This window comes from Monodelphis domestica, chromosome 5, assembly GCF_027887165.1.
Source record: "Monodelphis domestica isolate mMonDom1 chromosome 5, mMonDom1.pri, whole genome shotgun sequence".
Lineage (NCBI taxonomy): Eukaryota > Metazoa > Chordata > Mammalia > Didelphimorphia > Didelphidae > Monodelphis > Monodelphis domestica.
In genome coordinates this window covers 97,355,888-97,376,532 of record NC_077231.1, presented here as the reverse complement: position 1 = coordinate 97,376,532, position 20,645 = coordinate 97,355,888, and positions in this window count along the sequence as shown.

Here is a 20,645-nt window from a genome sequence, read left to right as displayed (position 1 = left end):
TAATTTGATCGCTTTCGAGTTTTTTCAATTGCATTTCCAATTGATTGATCTCTGCTCTCCCTTGTTTGTTAATATGAGCTTTCAGGGATATGAATTTGCCTCTGATTACCGCTTTGGCTGCATCCCAAAAGGTTTGAAAGGATGTTTCGCCATTGTCATTTTCCTTGATGAAATTATTAATTGTTTCTATGATTTCTTCTTTAGCTAAACGGTTTTGGAGTATCATATTGTTTAATTTCCAATTGGTTTTAGATTTGGTTTTCCATGTACCATTACTAATCATTATTTTTATTGCCTTGTGATCTGAGAAGGCTGCATTCATTATTTCTGCTTTTTTGCATTTGTGTGCTATGTTTCTGTGACCTAATGTATGGTCAATTTTTGTGAATGTGCCATGTGGTGCTGAGAAGAAGGTGTATTCCTTTTTATCCCTATTTATTTTTCTCCATATGTCTATTAATTCTAATTTTTCTAAGATTTCATTCACTTCTTTTACCTCTTTCTTATTTATTTTTTGATTTGATTTATCTAAATTTGATAATGGTTGGTTTAAGTCTCCCACTAGTATGGTTTTATTGTCTATTTCTTCCTTCAATTCTCCTAGTTTCTCCATTAGAAATTTGGGTGCTATATTATTTGGTGCATACATGTTGATTAATGATATTTCCTCATTGTCTAGAGTCCCTTTTAACAAAATATAATTACCTTCCCTATCCCTTTTGATCAGGTCTATTTTTGCATTGGCTTTATCAGATATCATGATTACCACTCCTGCCTTCTTTCTATCAGTTGAGGCCCAGAAGGTCTTACTCCATCCTTTAATTCTGACCTTGTGGGTGTCAACCCGCCTCATGTGTGTTTCTTGAAGACAACATATGGTAGGGTTTTGGATTCTAATCCATTCAGCTATTCGTCTACGTTTTATGGGTGAGTTCATCCCATTCACGTTCAAAGTTATGATTGTCATTTGTGGACTCCCTGGCATTTTGATTGCCTTCCCTAATTCTAACCTTTTCTTCTTCGGCTCTACCTTTTAGTCCAGTGATTTACTTTGAATCAGTCCCCCTTGTCCCCTCCCTTGATGTTTCCCTTTTTAGTCCCTCCCTTTTTGTTCCCTCCCCCTCCCCCCTCTCTTTCCCTCCGTTTTTGTTCTCCCTCTCCCCCTCCCCCCCTTGGTTTTCCCTTCTCCTTACCCTTGTTGGGTAAGATAGAATTCAAGATCCCAATGGATCTGGATGTTTTTCCCTCTCAGAGTTGATTTCCCTGAGATTGAGGTTTAAGTAAACCCCCCCCTCTCTTCCTCTCCTTCTTATAGGAGTTTTCTTCCCCTCCCCTTCCCCTGTGAATCTTTGTGTGAGAACCATTATTCTATTTGGTCTTTCTTTACCCCCTATTTATACATTACATTTTCCCCACATATTAGTATACATAGGTTGATATAAATGTAGTCCTTATAGAAGAGAGTTTGAGTAAAAGAAGATAACATTTTTCCCCTTTCCTTAATATTTACCTTTTCAGGTATTCCTTGCTCTTTGATTTTCGGTGTCAAACTTTCCACAGAGCTCTGGTCTTTTCTTTGCAAAAAGTTGGAAGTCTTCTATTTTGTTGAATGCCCATACTTTCCCTTGGAAGTATATAGTCAGTTTTGCTGGGTAGCTGATTCTTGGTTGGAGACCCAGCTCTCTTGCCTTTCTGAAGATCATGTTCCATGCCTTACGATCATTCAGCGTAGAACTTGCAAGGTCTTGGGTGACCCTGATTGGCATTCCTTTATATCTAAATTGTCTTTTTCTGGCTTCCTGTAGGATTTTTTCTTTTGTTTGATAGCTTTGGAATTTGGCAATTACATTCCTGGGAGTTGTCTTTTGGGGGTTTAGTGTAGAAGGTGTTCTGTGAGCTCTGTCAGTGGATGTATTGCCCCCTTGTTCTAGAATCTCTGGGCAATTTTCTTTGATTATATCTTGTATCACCATGTCCAGTTTGGTGTTTATTTCTGGCTTTTCTGGGAGTCCAATTATTCTTAAATTTTCTCTTCTCCCCCTGTTTTCCAGATCTATCACCTTGTCGGTGAGATATTTTATGTTCTCTTCTAATTTCTTGGTGTTTTGGCTTTGCTTTATTAGTTCTTGCTTTAAAGCCTGGTTTTCTTTTACAGTTTGGTCAAACTGGTTTTGTAGATGCATGAATTTCTTTTGCATCATTTCCCACTTTTCCTCCCAGAGGGCTTCCATCTTTTTGGTCCTTTCTGATTCAAATTCTTCATGGGTTTGTGGAGAGTTTCTATTTCCTTTGGAAGATTTTGGAGAATTTTCTTGTATATCTTCTTCTATCTGCTCTGTATTTTGTATTTTGGCTCCATAGAATGTGTCCAGAGTCGCCCCTTTCTTCTTATTTTTCTTGGTATTTTGGGGCTTCTGTGCTTCTGTGGAGTTTGTCATCTCTGAACGTGGAGGATTGGCTTTTCTTGTCTTTGTCTGGTGTTGAGGCTTTAGTCCTGGGCAGATGTTGGTTCTATGAGCGTTCCCTGGGTTAAACTGAATATGCCTCACTGGAACTGGAATGGAAGGGTCGGACCACGAGGCCACACTCTCCCCCTGGCTCGATTTCCGGAAGTTGCCTTCAGAATCGCTGGCCGTGAGGCTGTTTCGTTGGCCTGCGGGGGGGATGGGCTGCCGCTTCCCCAAGCTCCGAGAGCACAGACTTTCACTGAGACTTGGATAGCAGGATCCAGCCCGTGAGGCTGTCTTGCCCGCCCTGGGGGTTGCTGTTGTTTAGACCAGCTCTCTGCAGCGGAGGCCCCAGGCAGTAACTTTCACCCGGACTGGGACTTGGGTAGAAGACCCTGAGGGTTGTTGTTCCTCAGACCCTGCTCTCTGAGCCCGGCGCGGCTGCCGCTTCCGGGAGCCTTGGACTCTGCGCTCCTACCCCTGAGGTCCGAGGGATCTCGGGTTCTGGCTTTTAAGGGGAGCCGTACCTTTTGAACCGGGTCCAGGTCCAGGAGGAGGGTTCCCAGGGTCTGTGCTGTTGATCGTTTTGAATTTCGGCGCCTTAGGAGCTTCTAGTTTGAGATCGGTCGGGAAGGGTTTTCCGGAGATCTGAACTTCAGCTTTCTCTAAGCCGCCATCTTAACCGGAAGTCCCCCCATAATTTGTTTAAGCATTCTCCTGTTATTGGGGACCCATCTTCTTTCCAGTTCTTTACTATTTTTTACATGTTGAGATTATTTATTAAAAGATAAGAAACTTATGCTTGCCAAAGTAGTAGTTATTTCAGAATCAAATGTCTATGTGTACTCAGATTATTGTTTTGAACAAAGGTCAAAGCCCACATCAGAATGGAAAAAAGGGTAAAATATGAGAAGGCAATGAATATGAATAGAAAAGCTTCTGTGAGATCTATATAAACAAACTATTTACTCTCAAACATGGCAAATAGGTAAAATATATTTTCAGATTAGCATTATTTTTTAGAGAAATTAATGAATGAAGGTCTGTACAGATCAACATAACTTAGAGGCTGAAAATTTCCCCAATATACACAGATATATGAATATATATATATACATATACATACATATATGTGAAGACATATCCATACATACATCTATATGTATCTCTATATATGTGTATAAATACATATACAAACAAATCTTTAATTTTGCAGGACAGGCAGAGTCATCCTAAAGTAGTAACTGATTCAAGGGCAAGCTTAAACATTTTGCACAATGTTACAGAGAAGCATATTAGAACATTACAATATTGCTTCACAAAAATCATAGTCATTGGAAGGGAAAAAAGAACCCACAGAAAACTTAGCATGAGCAGCTCTTTTGTGGTGGCAAAGAATTGGAAACTGAAAGAATGTTCATCATATTGGGGAATGGCTGAACAAGTTGTGGAACACGAATATAATGGAATGCTACTGTGCTATAAGAAATGCTGAGGATTATTTAAGAAAAACCTGGGCAAATTTACATGAACTGATGCAAAGTGAAGTGAGCAGAGCCAGGAAAACACTGTATACAGTAACAGCAATATTATATGATGACTTTACTATTCTTTACTATTACAAAAATGTATTATTAATATTTTGTTATCTTTGGAATCTTTCTTTTTGTCTTTGACATCTGAAAAGATTAAAATTTAGGGGAGACTGAGGAGACTGAGGCAGGTAGAAATTAGTTTCTCTCTGCAAGGAGTATTATATTTTATGAGGTTTATTAAAGTTAAGGATTAAAGAAAATACAGGATAAGAAAAAACACGTGCCTAGGCCAGAGGCCTAGACAAGATAACCTCACATCATGAAAGAGATGCCTCTGCTCCAAAATGGAAGTCCAAAAAGAGACCCCAAAACCTTTGCAATTAGGTTAAATACCTTCTTGATCTCAGCCCAGGTGAGATTACAAAGCATTCTGGGGAAGTGGAACAAAGGCTTGTGGGGATTGAAGTCCTGAATGCCAGTCCATTTTTACACATCCTTATTAAAAATATCTGCATAACAATTAGATTTTATTTGTGAATATTTTGTTAACTTTTTAGCTTAGTTATAAATTATTTTCTAGAGTAATTGGACCTAGGCTTAGCTCTACCAATAGTGCATAAATATGCCTGTTCTCTGACAGCGCATCCAACATTGATTCTTTTAAACTTTTTTTATCTACCAATTTGCTAGATATGAAATGAAACTTTAGAGGTGTTTTATCTAGCATTTCTATTAGTAATAACAATTTAGGACACATATGATGACTTTTGAAAAATTTTAAAACCATTACCTTCCATCTTAGAATTAATATTGCATACTGGTTCTAAGGCAAAAGAGTGGTATAGGCTAGGCAATGGGGTTAGGTGACTTGCCCAGGATCACAGAGCCAGGAAGTGTCTGAGACCAGATTTGAACCTAGGACCTCCTATCTCTAGGCCTGGCTCTCAATCCACTGAGCCACCCAGCTGCCCCATGTAATTTTTTGAAAGCTATTTGCTTATATCTTTTGATGGCAACAATGACAGCAACAACTATTCCTAATAATTATGCAGCATTTTGCATATGGCTTTTACTATCTTCTTATATCCATTGAATTCTCATATATATACATACATATATGTATATACTTAGACTAATTCCCTATATATTGTGGATATATTAATATATTAATCACCTTCAGAGATATTTATGTAAATATTTTCTTCCAATCAATAAGATCCCTATATATCCTTACCACATTAACCTTGATTTTACCAAAGATTTTCAGTTTCATTTCATTAAAATTGTGAACGATAGTTTTTTTAAGTTTGTAGGAACTTTGAGGTTGAGAAATAATGGAACAGAATGAGTCTTGGACTTGGAGTCTGGAGCCTTGAGTATGAATACTGACTGTGAAATGAGTGTTATGATTCTCAGAAAATCACTTCATCTCTTTGAATCTCAGCTTTCTCTTCTATAAAATGGAGGCAATGATATCTATATTTCCCACATCCTGGAATTGTTGTAAGTAATCACTTTGTAGATCTCAAAAATTCCATTTTAACTTGAAATCCTCTTATTATTGTTACTACAGAATACAGTTATCCACAGCCATTTTTCAGATAGAAAAACCGAAGAAAATAATATGGGTAATAGGATCATGAATTTATATTTCAAAGGGACTTTTGAGTATAGCACTTTCCTTTACAAAGAGGAGAGTAAGACCCAGAAAAGTTCATTACATAAGTAGTAAGGGGTTGAAGAGGAATTTGAAGCCATGTCTTCCTGACTCCAAGCTCAAAAATTTATTCACTACTCTTCACTAACTGTCTGAAAAATGGTCCATCTGAGGATTTAGAGAATTCAAAGCAGAACTGGGATGAAATCCTGTCTTAATTTCCAGCATGACATCTATTAATCTCTCGAAGTATCTCCCTTCCCCACCCCTTCCCAACCAAAACCTCTCCCACCCTTGTGGTATCTGCTGTCAATATAGTTCCTGATGGATATTATTATTTAATTCTTAAAGGATTTGTCATTCCATTAATGTGGATCCTTTCCCAACCAAATACATACCCAAATTCCCAAAGCTTTAATAGATACATTTACTATATTATTGTGCACCCCAATACTAATTTTCTGTGGTATATCCCTTGATGTAGACCATTATCATGGACAGTTCTAATTGTTAGGAAGGTAGCTAGATGGCACAATTGATAAAGTGCTGGACTTGAAAAAAGAAAGACATCTTCTTTTGAGTTCAAATTTGACCTCAGACACTTAGTATCTGTGACCCTGTTTGCCTCCATTTCCTCATCTGTGTAATGAGCTGGAGAAAGAATGGCACACCATTGCAATATCTTTGCCAAGAAAACCTCAAAAGAAGTCACAAAGAGTCATACACAATTAAAAAAAAGTAAAATTATTCAGACACCAGATAATTGTTAGGATGATGACAATAAAAATAGCTAGAATTAATATAAGGCTTTAACGTATGCAAAGTTCCTTAAAATATCTCATTTGATCTTCATAATCCTGGGAGCACCAACATGCTATTATTATCCCATTTTACAACTGAGGAAAATGAGGCAGAGTTTAAGTGAATTGTTCAAGGTCACACAGCCAGTAAGTATCTGATGCTAGATTTGAGCCTTCCTCATCACAGATTCAGTGTTCTAGCTATCACGCCACATAGCTGTCTTTGGCATTTCCACCCATTTTTCTTAGGTCTGCCTTTGGAGACCAAACAGAATATGTTTACAAAAGAGTCTTTACTTAGATGAAACCAGAAAACTTGTCTCCCACTCCATAGTTTCTGATCTAAAACCTAAACTTCTCTAGTTCCTTTTACTGCTTCTCTTATGTAATGGTCTCCAACCCTCTCTTTATCATTGCCAATCTCTCCTGAATAATACCAATCCTCTCAATGTCATTTCTGAGATATGCTGCTCATATAACTGAACACATTATCCAGGTTATGACTCAGCCAGGGAAGAGATTCCCAATTCAGTATAACATCACATCAATGTTTTTTTTCAACCATGACATTTTTGGATGCCTGTTGAGATTGAGTTCAGTGAAACTGAGGCAATAAGATGGCACTTTGATACAATACTGGGTTTAGAGTCAGGAACATGAGTTTAGATTGAGTCTCTATAACTTTCTTCTTTTCGCCAAGTCACTTAACCTGTGTCTGCCTCAATTTCTTTATATGTGAAATGGGGATAACAATGGCCACTTTGTTTTAGCATTATTGCAAAGATCAAATGAGCTAATATTGGTAAAGCACTTTGTAAATGAAGTGAAATGTAAATGCTGGCTAGCCATTATTACTATTAAACAATAGATCATTTGACCATATGCTGCTACCTAATATGCCTACTTCATCTTTTACTTGTGCTGTTAGTTTTTTTCACCCTAAATGAGGGGTTTGTATTAATTCTTAGTCGATTTTACTTTCCTTGTGTGTCAAGATGCTTAGGAATCCCAGAATATTTCCAGCTTCTATTTTCATCTTAGAATCATAAAGATCACAACATTTCGGAGTTAGAAGGGACCTCAGTGGCCATCAATTTGAATCTGTAATTGGCCACTTTATTGACAAATGGTCCTCATTTATAGTCAGCTTTACAGGAAGAAAGTTGTATTTAGAGTCCATGTTCATGGGTTTGTATCTGACCTCTAACATCAATTGGGGGGGGGGGGTTCAGCAAGTAACTCAAGTTCTTTCACCTTAAATTCTTCCTCTTGAAATGAAGGTTCTAAAGCTATTGTGGTATGGCCCTAACATCTCCAGTGAGAGAAAGCCTATTGCCTTCAAAGTAGCCCCTTCCACTTTAAGACAATTTGCATTGTTTGGAGGTTGCTTTTCTTTCCTGTCATTTAGTTTAAATCTCTTTTCTGGACCTATTTCTGCCCTCTACAGCTAGGCAGAGCAAATCTAATTTTTCCCCCTTTTTCCTCAAAAGAGATCTCTCCAAGGTCCTGGAGGTTGTTCTCCAAGGAAGCTGGAGGTTATGATTCCATTCTTTTCATTATCGTTTGTATGGCTGAGACTTGCCTGTTTCCTTTGCCAAAGGCTCTGAACTTGGAGGTCTGACTAAAATCTTAGAGTCAGAGATTAGAACCCAAGAAACAGACTAAACAGTAAATAGGAAGTAATCAGAACTAGAAGAAAGGAATGTAAATGGGAGCATTCCAGGCATAGGTGACACAGGGTTAGATTGTAGGTGTGGTTCCCCTTTTGTAGCAGCTGGCCCTGTTTAAGAATTAGAAGCTGTAATAAGTGGTCACCCATGAGACCAGTGTGGGAAGGGAAGATTGTAGAGGCAGTCCTTTTGAAAGATTAAACTAAAATTAAAATTAAATGGCCTTTGTAATCCAGCAAAAAGGAACAAATCCTAAAGAGCAAGAATGATTTCCAAGGTATGAGTGTACATTCAGTATGGCACAGGAGAAAACAGTGGGTTGGAAATGCTGACAACTGGCAGCTAGATGGCACAAGAGATAGCACTGGTTATGGAGTTAGGAAGACCTGAGTTTGAGTTCTACTTCACACACACACAATGATTTAACGGTGTTAAAGTATTATTTTTAATACTACAAAATTCAATAAACTTGTTTTAAGTGCCTGGTATGTGCCAAGCACTGTGCTAAGCACCGGGCATACAGAAAGAAGCAAAAGACAGTCTCTGCCCTCAAGAAACTTACAATCTAATGGGAGAGTAACACTCAGATAAATATATAGAAAGCAAACTATATGCAGGATAAATAAGAAATCATTAGTAGAGAAAAAGAAATGGAATTAAGAAATGTTGGGGAAGCTTTCCAGTAGGAACTGAGAATTTAGTTGGAGCTTAAAAGGAAGCCAAAAGAGGTGAATAAGTGAAGTGTAGGAGGGAGAACATTACAGGCATGGGACAAGGCTGGGGTATAGGAATGCTAACTTTCATTTAAATGTTGTCTATCATTATTTTTGAACTTAGATTTATAAAAGACTTGAGAAATTATCTAAGTAGGGGATCTTGGATTCAAACTCAGGTCTTCAGACCATTGTCATTTCTATATCACATTGGCTCTGTCACAGAAAAGTAGCTGTGTGACCTTGAGAAAGGTGTTATAGGGAAAGCAAGAAATACTAAAGTAGAGGCAGAGGGAGGATTCCAAACCCTTGGAGAAACTGACTCTGAAGATTCAGTTGGTGGGATTTTACTCTCTGGAGTAGGACCCTGTGGATGTGACCTTTCCTTCAAGTAAGTTTCACCTTCTGGGAAATGGTTGAGATTGGTTTTAAACTCCACAGGTGGACTGTGTGAGTTAAATCATTATTCCCCTTCTTATTGGATCTGTATCTGTTGCTGTGTGTTCCTTTTGCTGCTTAACCTACCTATAGTGCAAGGAGATCCTGCTTATTGTCCCAAAGTGTAGGCTGCCTGGACTTCTCCAGAGTAGTTTTGGCCTAGCTGGACTTTGAAATAATAAACTGAAATAATTGTTTATTTAAGATAAGGGAATAAAAGGAAGGGAATTGGGATGATCTATCTAGGAATAAAAACAAATTTCCCCCACCAAAATCCAATAGGACTGAATAGATGTTATCTACACTGAGTTTGTATCTACAGATCCTAGCTATCTGTAATATACTAACCAGAATCCTTTTCCCTTTGCTGGTAATTAGAGTAAGGGAAGACTGGAAGATACAGGGTCAAGAGGGAGAGGTCTCACAGACAGTTGCCCTCTTGAGTCTAGTAGGAGTCCTAGTAGAAATCACAGTAGCAGCTGGGATCTTTGGGTTTATCAAACATTAGCTTGCCATGGTCATTTACCCCTAGTCTATTTCATTGATCCACCTTCTTTCTCTTAGTCAGTACCATATTGTTTTGATGACTACTGCTTTATATTACAGTTTAAGATCTGATACTGCTAGCCCCCCAGCCTTCATAGTTTTTTTTCCCATTATTTCCCTGGATATTCTTGATCTTATGTTCTTCCAGATGAACCTTGTCATATTTTTTTCTAATTCTATAAAAAGTTTTTAGTAGTTTGATAGGTATGACGCTGAATAAGTAGATTAATTTGGTAAGATTGACATTTTTATTATGTTAGCTCATCCTAACCATGAGCAATTAATGTTTTTTCAGTTATTTATATCTAGTTTAAATGTGTAGAACAGTGTTATCTTAGTTGTGTTCATACAATTCTTGTGTTTGTCTTGGTAGATAAATTCCTAAATATTTTATATTGCCTAGAGTGATTTTAAATGGAGTTTCTCATTCTAATTCCTGAAAAAGACAAATATTTTAGATTTTTAACAAAACTATGTTGAGGGGAAGAGGAAGATCTAAAAAAGGGATAAAACATCTACTTGGGTTGATTAGAGGGTCTAGTTGAATAAAAGGGACTTTAAGCTCATGCAAATTCATATGATATAAAGAAAAGCACAATGCTGGACTTGGAATCAGAAAGACTAGTGCCCAAATCTTGTCTCAGGTGGTAGCTGAGTGGCCTTAGACAAGTCACAATAATTTCTCTCAGTGTCATTTTACTCATCTGCAAAATCGGGATAATAATGGCACTTCTACCTCCCAAGGTTGTTATGATGCTCAAATGAGATATCATATGTTAAATGCTTGGCATACCTTAAAGTCCTATAGAAATATTAGCTATCATCATCCCTTTTGTTATTGTTGTTTTTGGACTGGGTTAGATAAAGAAATGGAAAACAAAAAAATGGCTTTTGAGGAATTGATACCCAAGATGAGCAGGGATGTAGCAAAAGAGAATCTTGTTGTCCTTGTTGATACCAGGCAATCAGGACCAGATGAATTATATGCAAAGGTGCTAAAAGACATGACAGGTAAGATTATAGGGTCACTGAGCATAATTATTGCAAAATTATACAGGAGAGAAGAAATATGATGCAGTAGCATGGTACAATAGAAAAATTCACTAGATTTATAGTCAGATAATCTGGGTGAAAATCTCACTTTTCTCAATTATTACTTGTGTGACTTTGAGAAACTAAACTTCAGTCTCCTTACCTCTAAAATGAAGACTTTGGAATAAATGGATTGGAAGGTTCTTCCTGTGTCTAAAATCTAAATCAAAATGCTACATGACTGGAGAAGAGCAAATACTGTCTCCATAGTACAAAAAGTGCCATAGAGTCTACTGTATACAAAATAAAAAATGGTTCCTGGTAGTATTTTAGATGATTTAATTAAAAAGATAATTGGTGGGTATCAAGGATACAAAGTAGAAGTCATAAAGCTCCAGCAGGAATTCAATGATGCCAGGTCATTCCAGACTTTAGTTCTTCTTCCTGAGAGGGTTACAAACTTGGTAGCCTGGGGGAAAGGATGCTAGAAATGCAAATTTCTCAGATTTTAGTACAGCATTTAGCAATCTCTAATTCTTTTCTCATGGGCCAGAATACTAATATATGGGCTTGGAAAATTCAGAACTTATTGATTGGCCAAGCCCAAAGTATAGTGATGAATGGACTGATTTCATTTTAGAAGAAGACCTACAGGGAATGCCTTGAGATAACGTCAGAAGACCAATTAATGGAGGTGCTTGTGTGTCATCTAGGAGAAGAAAACTGTTGGAGGAGAAGAGCACATGATGGCAATCTTCTAATGCTTTGAGGGCTATTCTATAGAAAAGGATTCAACTAGTTTTCCTTAATCCCAGAGCAGAACTAGAACCAAAGAGCTGAAGATGCAGAGAGGCAAATTTGAACCTGATGCAAGGGGAAAAGCTGCTTATCAATTCTGGGTCATCCAAAGTGTAATGAGTTGCTTTGGGGGAGGCAATGGGTTCTTAATAATTGGAAGTTTTCAAGCAAATGTAATGGTCACTCATTAGGGGTGTTGTTGGACTGGAAAGCTTCAGTGCAAATCCTGACTTGTTATATGACTTTAGGTGAGGTATTCTCCAACCTTCTCTTTCCTCACCTATAAAGTGAGACATATATGAGTGGGTGTATGTATTTGTGTGTGTATGTATATATGTAGAAGTGGACTAAGTGATTTTGGTGCAAGAGAAGGAGAGACAGTCTCAGTTAAGAAGAACTGGGTCAAGTCTTGTCTCAAACGAATACTGACTATATGACCCCAAGTGAATGACTTCATCTTTCAGTCCTCCAGGCAGTTTTCTAAGACCTTAAGATAACTTTTTAAGACTTTAAGTTTCCAAGACTTTGGTTTACTTTGGTACAAGAAATGCCTCTCCAGGTTCAATCAACAAACATAAATATACATGTGTACACAGATACACAGATATATGTATATATATATATATATAAATACATACATATATATATGTATGCATACATACACATACGTACTCACCCTGTGATTCTATAAATCCTTTAGATTGTCTAGTTAGCTGAACTGATTAGTCCTTAGAAGATGAAGGTTGTAGCTATAGCCTCTTACTTGGTGTGGAGAGGCAGTTTAGGGGAACGAAAGGAGAATAGAATTCCTTTCTGAGTTCATATCCTGACATTCTCTCAGTAGTCATATGACTGTGAAAAAGGCTCTTCTCTCTAATCCTCAGTTTACCTATCTATAAAATTAGGATAATAATACCAGTACTATCTTACATTGTAGTTGTGGATTAAAAAAGCTTGGCAACCTATAAATGACTACATAAAGGTAATTTCTCAGTGCCAATAATTTGTTTACCAATTTAATTCAGTAATACTTTTTTATTAAAATGGGAAAATGGCTCAGTGGATAGAGTAATGGATTTGAAGTCAGAGAGATCTGAATTAAAATCTGGCTACAGATTCTTATTAGCTATGTGACTCTAAGCAAGTCATTTAACCTTGATTTCCATCTGTAAAATGGGGATAATAATAGCAACTGTTCCCCTAAATTGTTCTGAGGATCAAATAAGATATTTTAAAACTCTTTTCAAATCTCCAAAAGCTGCATGAATGGTAACTGTTATATTAGCTGTTTGGCTATTAAGAGTCTAGCTCTTTTCACATGTAAACAGATACTCACTTCTAATACCTCAACTAAGTGTGAGGTATATATGTATATATGAGAGTGAGGATAATAATAACAACTAGCAGTGAAGTTTATAAAGCAATTATGTATGCTATCTCACTAGATTCTTCTAATTCATTTTATTATTTTTATAACAACCCTGTCACGTAGATTCTATCTTCATCTTAATTTTACAGATGAGAAAATTGAAAATGAAAGAAGTGAAGTGGTTTAGCTAGGATCATTTAGGTAAAAAATATCTGAGGCATATTTTCAACTTGGGCATTCCAGAATCCAAGTCTAGCATGCTGACTACTGTACCAATTAACTGTCTCTAGAAATAGGAAGGAATCAGCATTTCAAAAGGAACTCTCTAAGGTTCTAACATCTACTCTCAGGTTCTTGAAAACTCTGGCACTTTGGAGTTATGTCACCCCGGGCAAATTACATAAAATATGCCCTTCAGTTTTCCCAATTGTAAAATGGAATAATAATACCTGTCACATTAAATGCATATGTGTCTTTGGAGAATTAAAAAAGATAATTTATGGAAAAATGGGTGAGGAAAACCTTAATATACTCTAGAAATGCCAGCTGGTTATTGTGATTATTGTTGCTAAAGCAGAGATCAAGGAATCTTTGTTAACTTTGACTGAGGCCAGGCCCAACATCTATGAACAAGGATGTCATCTTTGAGCGAACAGTTATTTAGAACAATTGATCTCTTTTTATCTCTCCCAGCAGTAAAGACTTTTTGCACATACTATTAAAAAGATTTCTATAGTGTGAATACTACCTCCACAGAAACAGATTCCTACCCAAACACAAATTAGAACGTGATACCTAAGAAATTAATTGCAAAATTTAAAAAAGAAATCAAATTTTTATAGCCAATCCTCTTCTGACAAATCATTAAGTTTATACCAGCTCTTAGTTATTAGACAGAGGTTACATTTCTGGTCTCATATAAGAAACTTTTCTGACTTGAAAAATCTGTAATGACTCCATGACAAAATGTTCAAGAACTCAGGAACCCAAAGAATATAAATAGGCAGTTTTCATAAGAATCAAAGTTATCTATAGTCATATAAAATTGCTCTAAATTATTATTGAGATTTTCTTGTGGATGGAACTAAGAGGGCAGAGTAGAGCAGAGAAGTTCAAAGTCACCATGAAAATCCTCTCCAACCAATTTTGAAATAATACCATAAAATGAATACAGGAGTAAAAGAACCATCAGGAGACGGAGTGAAACAACTTTCAAGAAGAGAATATCTAAATCATTATTAATGGGGAGGGGGAAAGAGCAAAGATGTTGCTTAGTAGAGGCAAAAGTTGAAATCATTGATAGTCCTTCCAAGGATAATATGTAAAGAACTAGGGCTAAAGAAGAGGAGTGTACTAAGAGAAATTGGAAGAGAGAAGTAAAATAGGGTAAATTTTATCATATAGAGAGGCATGGGGTGGAAAAAAAAAACTATTACAGTAGAGAAGAGGATGAGGGTGATTAAACCTTACTTTCATTGTAATTGGCTCAGAGAGGGAAGAACAGCCAGATTCATTGGGGGCATAGAATCCTATCTTACCTTATAGAGAAGTAGAAGGGGAATAAGAAAAGGATATGGTAGGGACAGAAGTAATATAAGGGAGGGAGAATTTTAGGGAGTGATTAAAAGACACTATAGAGAAGAAAGAGAATGAGAAGGGTGGTGGTGGGAAGGAGAATAATATAAGTGAGAGGGAAGGAGAAAAGTGACTGAAAGCAAAATACTTTTTTGTGTGTGTGTGGAGGGAAAGACTAAAAGGAGAAAGGGCAGGATTAAAAGAGGAAATCAAGATGGAGGTGAATAAAAAAAATGGTAATCATAACTGTGAATGTAAATGAGATTAATCCACCCATGAAATGGAAGTGGATAGCAGAGTAGATTAAAAACCAGAATCCAACCATATGTTGTTTACAGGAAACACATCTGAGGCAGGTAGACACACACAGAGTAAAGAGGAGAGGCTGGAGCATAATTTTCTGGGCTTCAACTGAGACAAAAAAAAGCATAAGTAGCCATCATGCTCTCAGACAAAGCCAAAGCAAAAATAGATCTGATGAAAAGATATAAGTAAGGTAGTTACATCTTGATAAAAGGTAGTATAGACAATGAAGCAATATCAGTACTTTACATATCTGCAACAAATGGTATAGAATTCAGATTTTTAAAGATTGAATATGTATGAAAGCATAAAAACTTCACAATCAAATGCATAAAAACAGAAATAATAAATGCAACTTTTTGATATCATAATGCAATAAAAATTATACTCAATAAAGGAGATATAAATTAAATATTAATTGGAAACTACATATTCTAATTTTCCAAATCTGATGGATCACAGAAAAAAAATCATAGAAGCAATCACTGATTTCATTGAGGAGAATGACAATGAGAAGACAACATATCAAAATTTATTGCATACAGCCAAAGTAGTACTTGGGAAAATTTATATACCCGAGTGCTTATATCAGTAAAATAAGTTATAATTGATTAGAAAAATGCAAATTAAAACAACTCTGAGATAGTACTTCACAGCTGTCAGATTGATTAATATGACAGAAAAGGAAAATATGTTGGAAGGGATGGGGAAAAACTGAGATGCTAAAACACGATCAATGAAGTTGTGAACTTATCTAACAATTCTGGAGGGCAATTTGGAGGAAAGAAAAAAGGAGGAAGGAAGGAACAAAGAAACAAAGGAAGAGCCAGAAATTCAGGGCATGAAAACCATGAAATCAGAAGTAGAAAAATATCATCATGTTGCAGATTCTCATAGTATCAGAATTGGAACCTCAGAGACCCAATATGATCAACAACTCTCCTTCCTCACAATATCATCTCTGATATGGTCACTAAGATTTTAGTGATGAGAAGTTCATTATCTCTGAAATTCTATTTAAATAACAATAATTATTAGGAAGCCTTTCATTATATCAAGCTTTAATTTATGTCTCTGCCCCATCTATGTGTTTGTGATCAAGCTGTATAAGTCTAATCCCTTTTCTATATGACAATCCATCATGAATTTGAAAACAGGTATCATGGTCCTCAATTTCCACTCCAAAGTTTTCTCTTTTGTAGATTAAACATCTCTATGTAGTTAGAAAATAATTCAGAAGATGAATAACCAAATAAAGGAAATAGCTGTGGCAAGACATACCAAGGGCAGCTTACTTCTGGTACAAGAAGGAATTGCCTTCTGGCACTATTTATATTTTCTTCATTCTCAGGGTTAACCTAAACTCATCCTTGAAACTAAGAATAATTCCAGGTAGCTGAGAAGTAAAGGTATGTTTACAGTTGTTCTCTGATTATGTCAAGATTGGAGATAGGAGATTTGGAACATCTGGGTTGGTTTTGCACAGATCTTTCACATCAGCTACAAGAATGCTGGTAGAAGAGTAGTCTGAATGAGAATTTGTCTTTTCCCCTGAAGATTAAGTGACAGTTTTCTTTGACTTTTCCAAAGATTTGTTCTATGAAAAATGTTTATAAGACTATATAAAGGTATCAATAGGAGGATCAGAATTCTTTTTCTTGAAAATATATATACTTCTTTGAACCAGCAATACTGCTACTAGATCTGTAATTCATAGAGGGCAAAGAAAAAGAAAAAAAGACTTATACATACAAAAATATTCATATCAACTATTTTTTGGGGTGGCAATAAATTGAAAATTGAGGGGATACCCATTAGTTGAGGAATGGCAGAATAAGTTACATGTATGTATGCAAGAAAATATTACTTTCCTCTGAGAAATGAGTGAGATAATTTCAGAAAAGCTTGGGAAGACTTTTACAAACTGATATAAAGTAAATAAAATCAGAAGAACATTGTACCCAGTAACAGCAATATTGTAAGTATAAACAACTGTGAAAGACTTAGCAATTCTGATCAATATGTTGTTTGTAAGAACAAACCCCCAAATCTGAAATAGTTTTTAAAAAGTTGTTAGGTCACTTGATAAAGGAAAGTAGTACAGAAAAGAGAGGGTCCCCTCTCATCCCAGCTCTGAAAGATTTACATTATAAAGGACTTAGACAAAGGAACCCTCAGAAGAACCACACAATGCAGTCATGGAATTTTGTCAAGAGGGCAAATTGGAAGGAAACAAGGTAGATTGAGATTGAGGTGAATAAATATAGGCATTAAAATTTGGATGAAACCAAAATCCAAACTTGGGAGAACTCAAAATAAGGCCTTAGTGTGGTAATCCAAAATGAGAATATTTGGGGTGAATCTAGGATCTGGGTGGTGGTAGGGAACCAAATTTTCTTTTAATCATCTCTGGCATTTCTGAAGAGTTATTGAGGTCTGAGAAACATTGTGGATTCAAACAATCTCTATTCATATATAATTGAATTCAAATAGTATAATAATATATTCTAATAAGATAATAAATGATCAATAAAAATTCACATTAAAATTATCCATAATAGTTCTAAAGGGTTCATGATGAATAAGGCTATCTTCTACAAAAGGGAGAACTGATGAACTCTGAATACAGACTGAAGCATTTTTATTTCCTTGCTTTTTTTTTCCAACATGGCTAATGTGGAAATATGCTTTGCATATTACATTGTATCTATAAAGAGTATTGTAATTCTTTTCTTCTTAGTGGGTTAAGAGAGGGACTCAGGAAGGAAGAGAAATTAGAAATGAAGATACAAATTAAATGATGATGCCTGAACTTCTGTCTGACCAGAATTGGCTTACCCATAGGGAAATAGAGGAAGGGAATAAGAGACATGGGGACTGGGGGTTGATAAAAAGGAGGAAGGATAAAGGGAGTCAGTGAAAAGAAGCAAAAACGTCTTTTGAGGATGGACAGGATAAAAAGAGAAAATAGGATGAAGGAAAATATACAGTCGTCATAACTATGAATTTGAATATTTCAGCAATTGTTTTCTGACATTTTGCAATCCAGATTCTCTCCCTTCCTCTCTTTCCTCCCCACTCTACAAGATGGTAAATAATCTGATATAGTTGGATATATACGATTCAATTCACCCATAACATGGAAATTGGTATTAGAAGGGATTAGAAAGCAGAGTCCAACAAATATGTTGTGCACAACAGACACATTTGAAATAGAAAAATACATACAGAGTTAAAATAAAGGTCTGGGGAAGAATCTGTTATGCTTTAGTTGAAGTAAAAAAGGCAGGGATGGGGGATAGCTAGGCAGCATAGTGAATCTAGAGGCAGGCTGGAAGATGTGAAATTCTGGGTTCAAGTTGACCTCAGAGTTTTACTAGCTATGTGACCCTGGGCAAATCACTTAACCCTGTTTGCCCAAGTTTCATTATATGCGAAATGAGATCGAGTAAGGAAATTGCAAACCACTCCAATATCTTTGCCAAGAAAACCCTAAATGGAGTCATGCAGAATAAGACATGATTGAAAAAACAACTGAATGCTGATAACACAATTGTGATTGCAAAGTAAAAGCAAAAATAGACCTAACTAAAGGGACAATCAGGAAAACTATATTTTGCTGAAATGTACCGTATACAATGAAATAATAGCAAAAAGTTTTATGGCAAATATCTCTGGAAAAGGTCTAATTTTTGCCAATATGTAAGGAACTGAGTCAAATTAATAAAAATAAGAGCCATTCCCCAGCTGATAAATGGTCAAAAGGATATGAATAGACAGTTTTCAGAAGAAGAAATCAAAGCTATCTATAATCATATTTTTAAAAAATACCCAATTTCTAATAATTAGAGAAATGAAAATGAAAATAACTCCAAGATGCCACATCACTTCTATCAAAGTGACAAATGCAGAGGGGATGAGGGGAAATAGACACACTAATAAAGTATTGGTGGAATTATGAACTTGTCCAACAATTGTGGTGAACAATCTGGAATTATCCCCAAAGGGCTATAGAATTGTATATATCCAACCTATATCAGATTATTTACCATGTTTTGGAGTGGGGAGGGAAGAGAAGAAGGGAAAGAATTTGGATTGCAAAATTCAGAAAACAATTGTTGAAAATTGTTTCTAAATCTAATTTTAAAAATACAGAACAGAAAAATACAAAGCAATACTCTTACTAGGCTTGTGCCCCAAAGAAATAAAAAAAGGGCAAAGGACCTTTAAGTACAAAGTTATTGAGAGCAGCTCTTTGTGTGGTGCTAGAAATTGATGGGAATGGTTAAATAAGTTATGGCATATGATTGTGATGGAGTACTATTAAGAAAAGATGCAATGTAAATTGACACAAATAAGGACATCATTGTGCACATTAATAACAATTGTAATGATGATCAATTGGGAAAAATTGGTGTTCCTGTATAGTACAATATTCCAATGTCATCCACCTCCAGAGAGAGAATTGAGTGCAAATTGAAGTATATATATATATATTTGTTATCTTTTTTGTGTGGTGACTAATAGGTAAACAAATTTTGCATGATTTCACATGTATAACTGATGTCATTTTGTTTGCAATCTCTGTGAGTAGGGTGGGGTTGGAAGGGAGAGACAGAAGTTGGAATGCAAAATTTTTTTAAAATGCTAAAAATAATTAATAAAATTATCTAAAAAGAGCAATAAAAATAGGAATCAGATGATTGTAAGGTTCCCTAGAGGTTGGGAGAAGGGGGAAAATGAAGAACAAAATGTATATATCAAACAACAATGTGAAGTGATGAGTCTGGAGTAGAGCATCCTGAACCAAATCTATATCTGACCTTGTCAAAGGAAACTATAAATGATCTATTTTTAAAAATAGCAATGAAATCAGAATAAAGGAAACTGAACTTGGACTGGCCAATAAAGGGGAAGGGAGAATGTGAAGGGAAAGAAACCATAACCAATTTGTTTTACATAAAACAAACAAAGTATCTATTAGTGATTTTGAAAAAATAAGAAACAAATTTGAGTAGAAACCATAACTAAAGAATCATAACTCTAAATGGCAATGGACTGAGTTTATGTTTGGAAAAAAAAGAGGAACAGACTAGATTAAAAATAGAATACATCAATTTTCTCTATAAAATTGTATTTAAAATATTTTAAAATGCAGTTGTGTGGTGCTATAATGATATTCATGCTTTAGGCCATATGAAAAGCAAACAAGAAACAAAAATTGCAATCATGCTTTTGGATAAGGGTCCACTCAAAATAAATACAAGGCAACTACACTATTTTGCGAGTCATGAGAGATAACCAAAAATAGAGTTCTTAAATACATATGCACCAAATGACATTTCATCTAAGCCCTTAAGAGAAAAGCTCACTGAAATGAATGAATGAATGAGTGAATGAATGAATGAATGAATGAATGACAAACCATCTATTAAATTCTTAGTATTTGTCAGATATTGTTCCAAACACTGAGAACAATTCCTGCTGTCAAGTTTATTCCATTTAAATGGGGACAAGGCAATTTGCATTACAGGGGAAGTACATTTGGCAGCACGTTTCAGACATGGACAGGAATTTATCTAGAGACCTGTTTTCAGAGGTTGGTTCTTTTATCAGAGCCCAGTATCCCAGGGGCAGAGTCCAATGTGCCAGCAGAAAGGGTACAAGAAAGATGACAAAAACAGGAAAAGTTTAAACAACATGATTTAAGAATAAGACTAACAGCAAGATAATACTTATAGGTTATCCTACTGCTTTCTTTT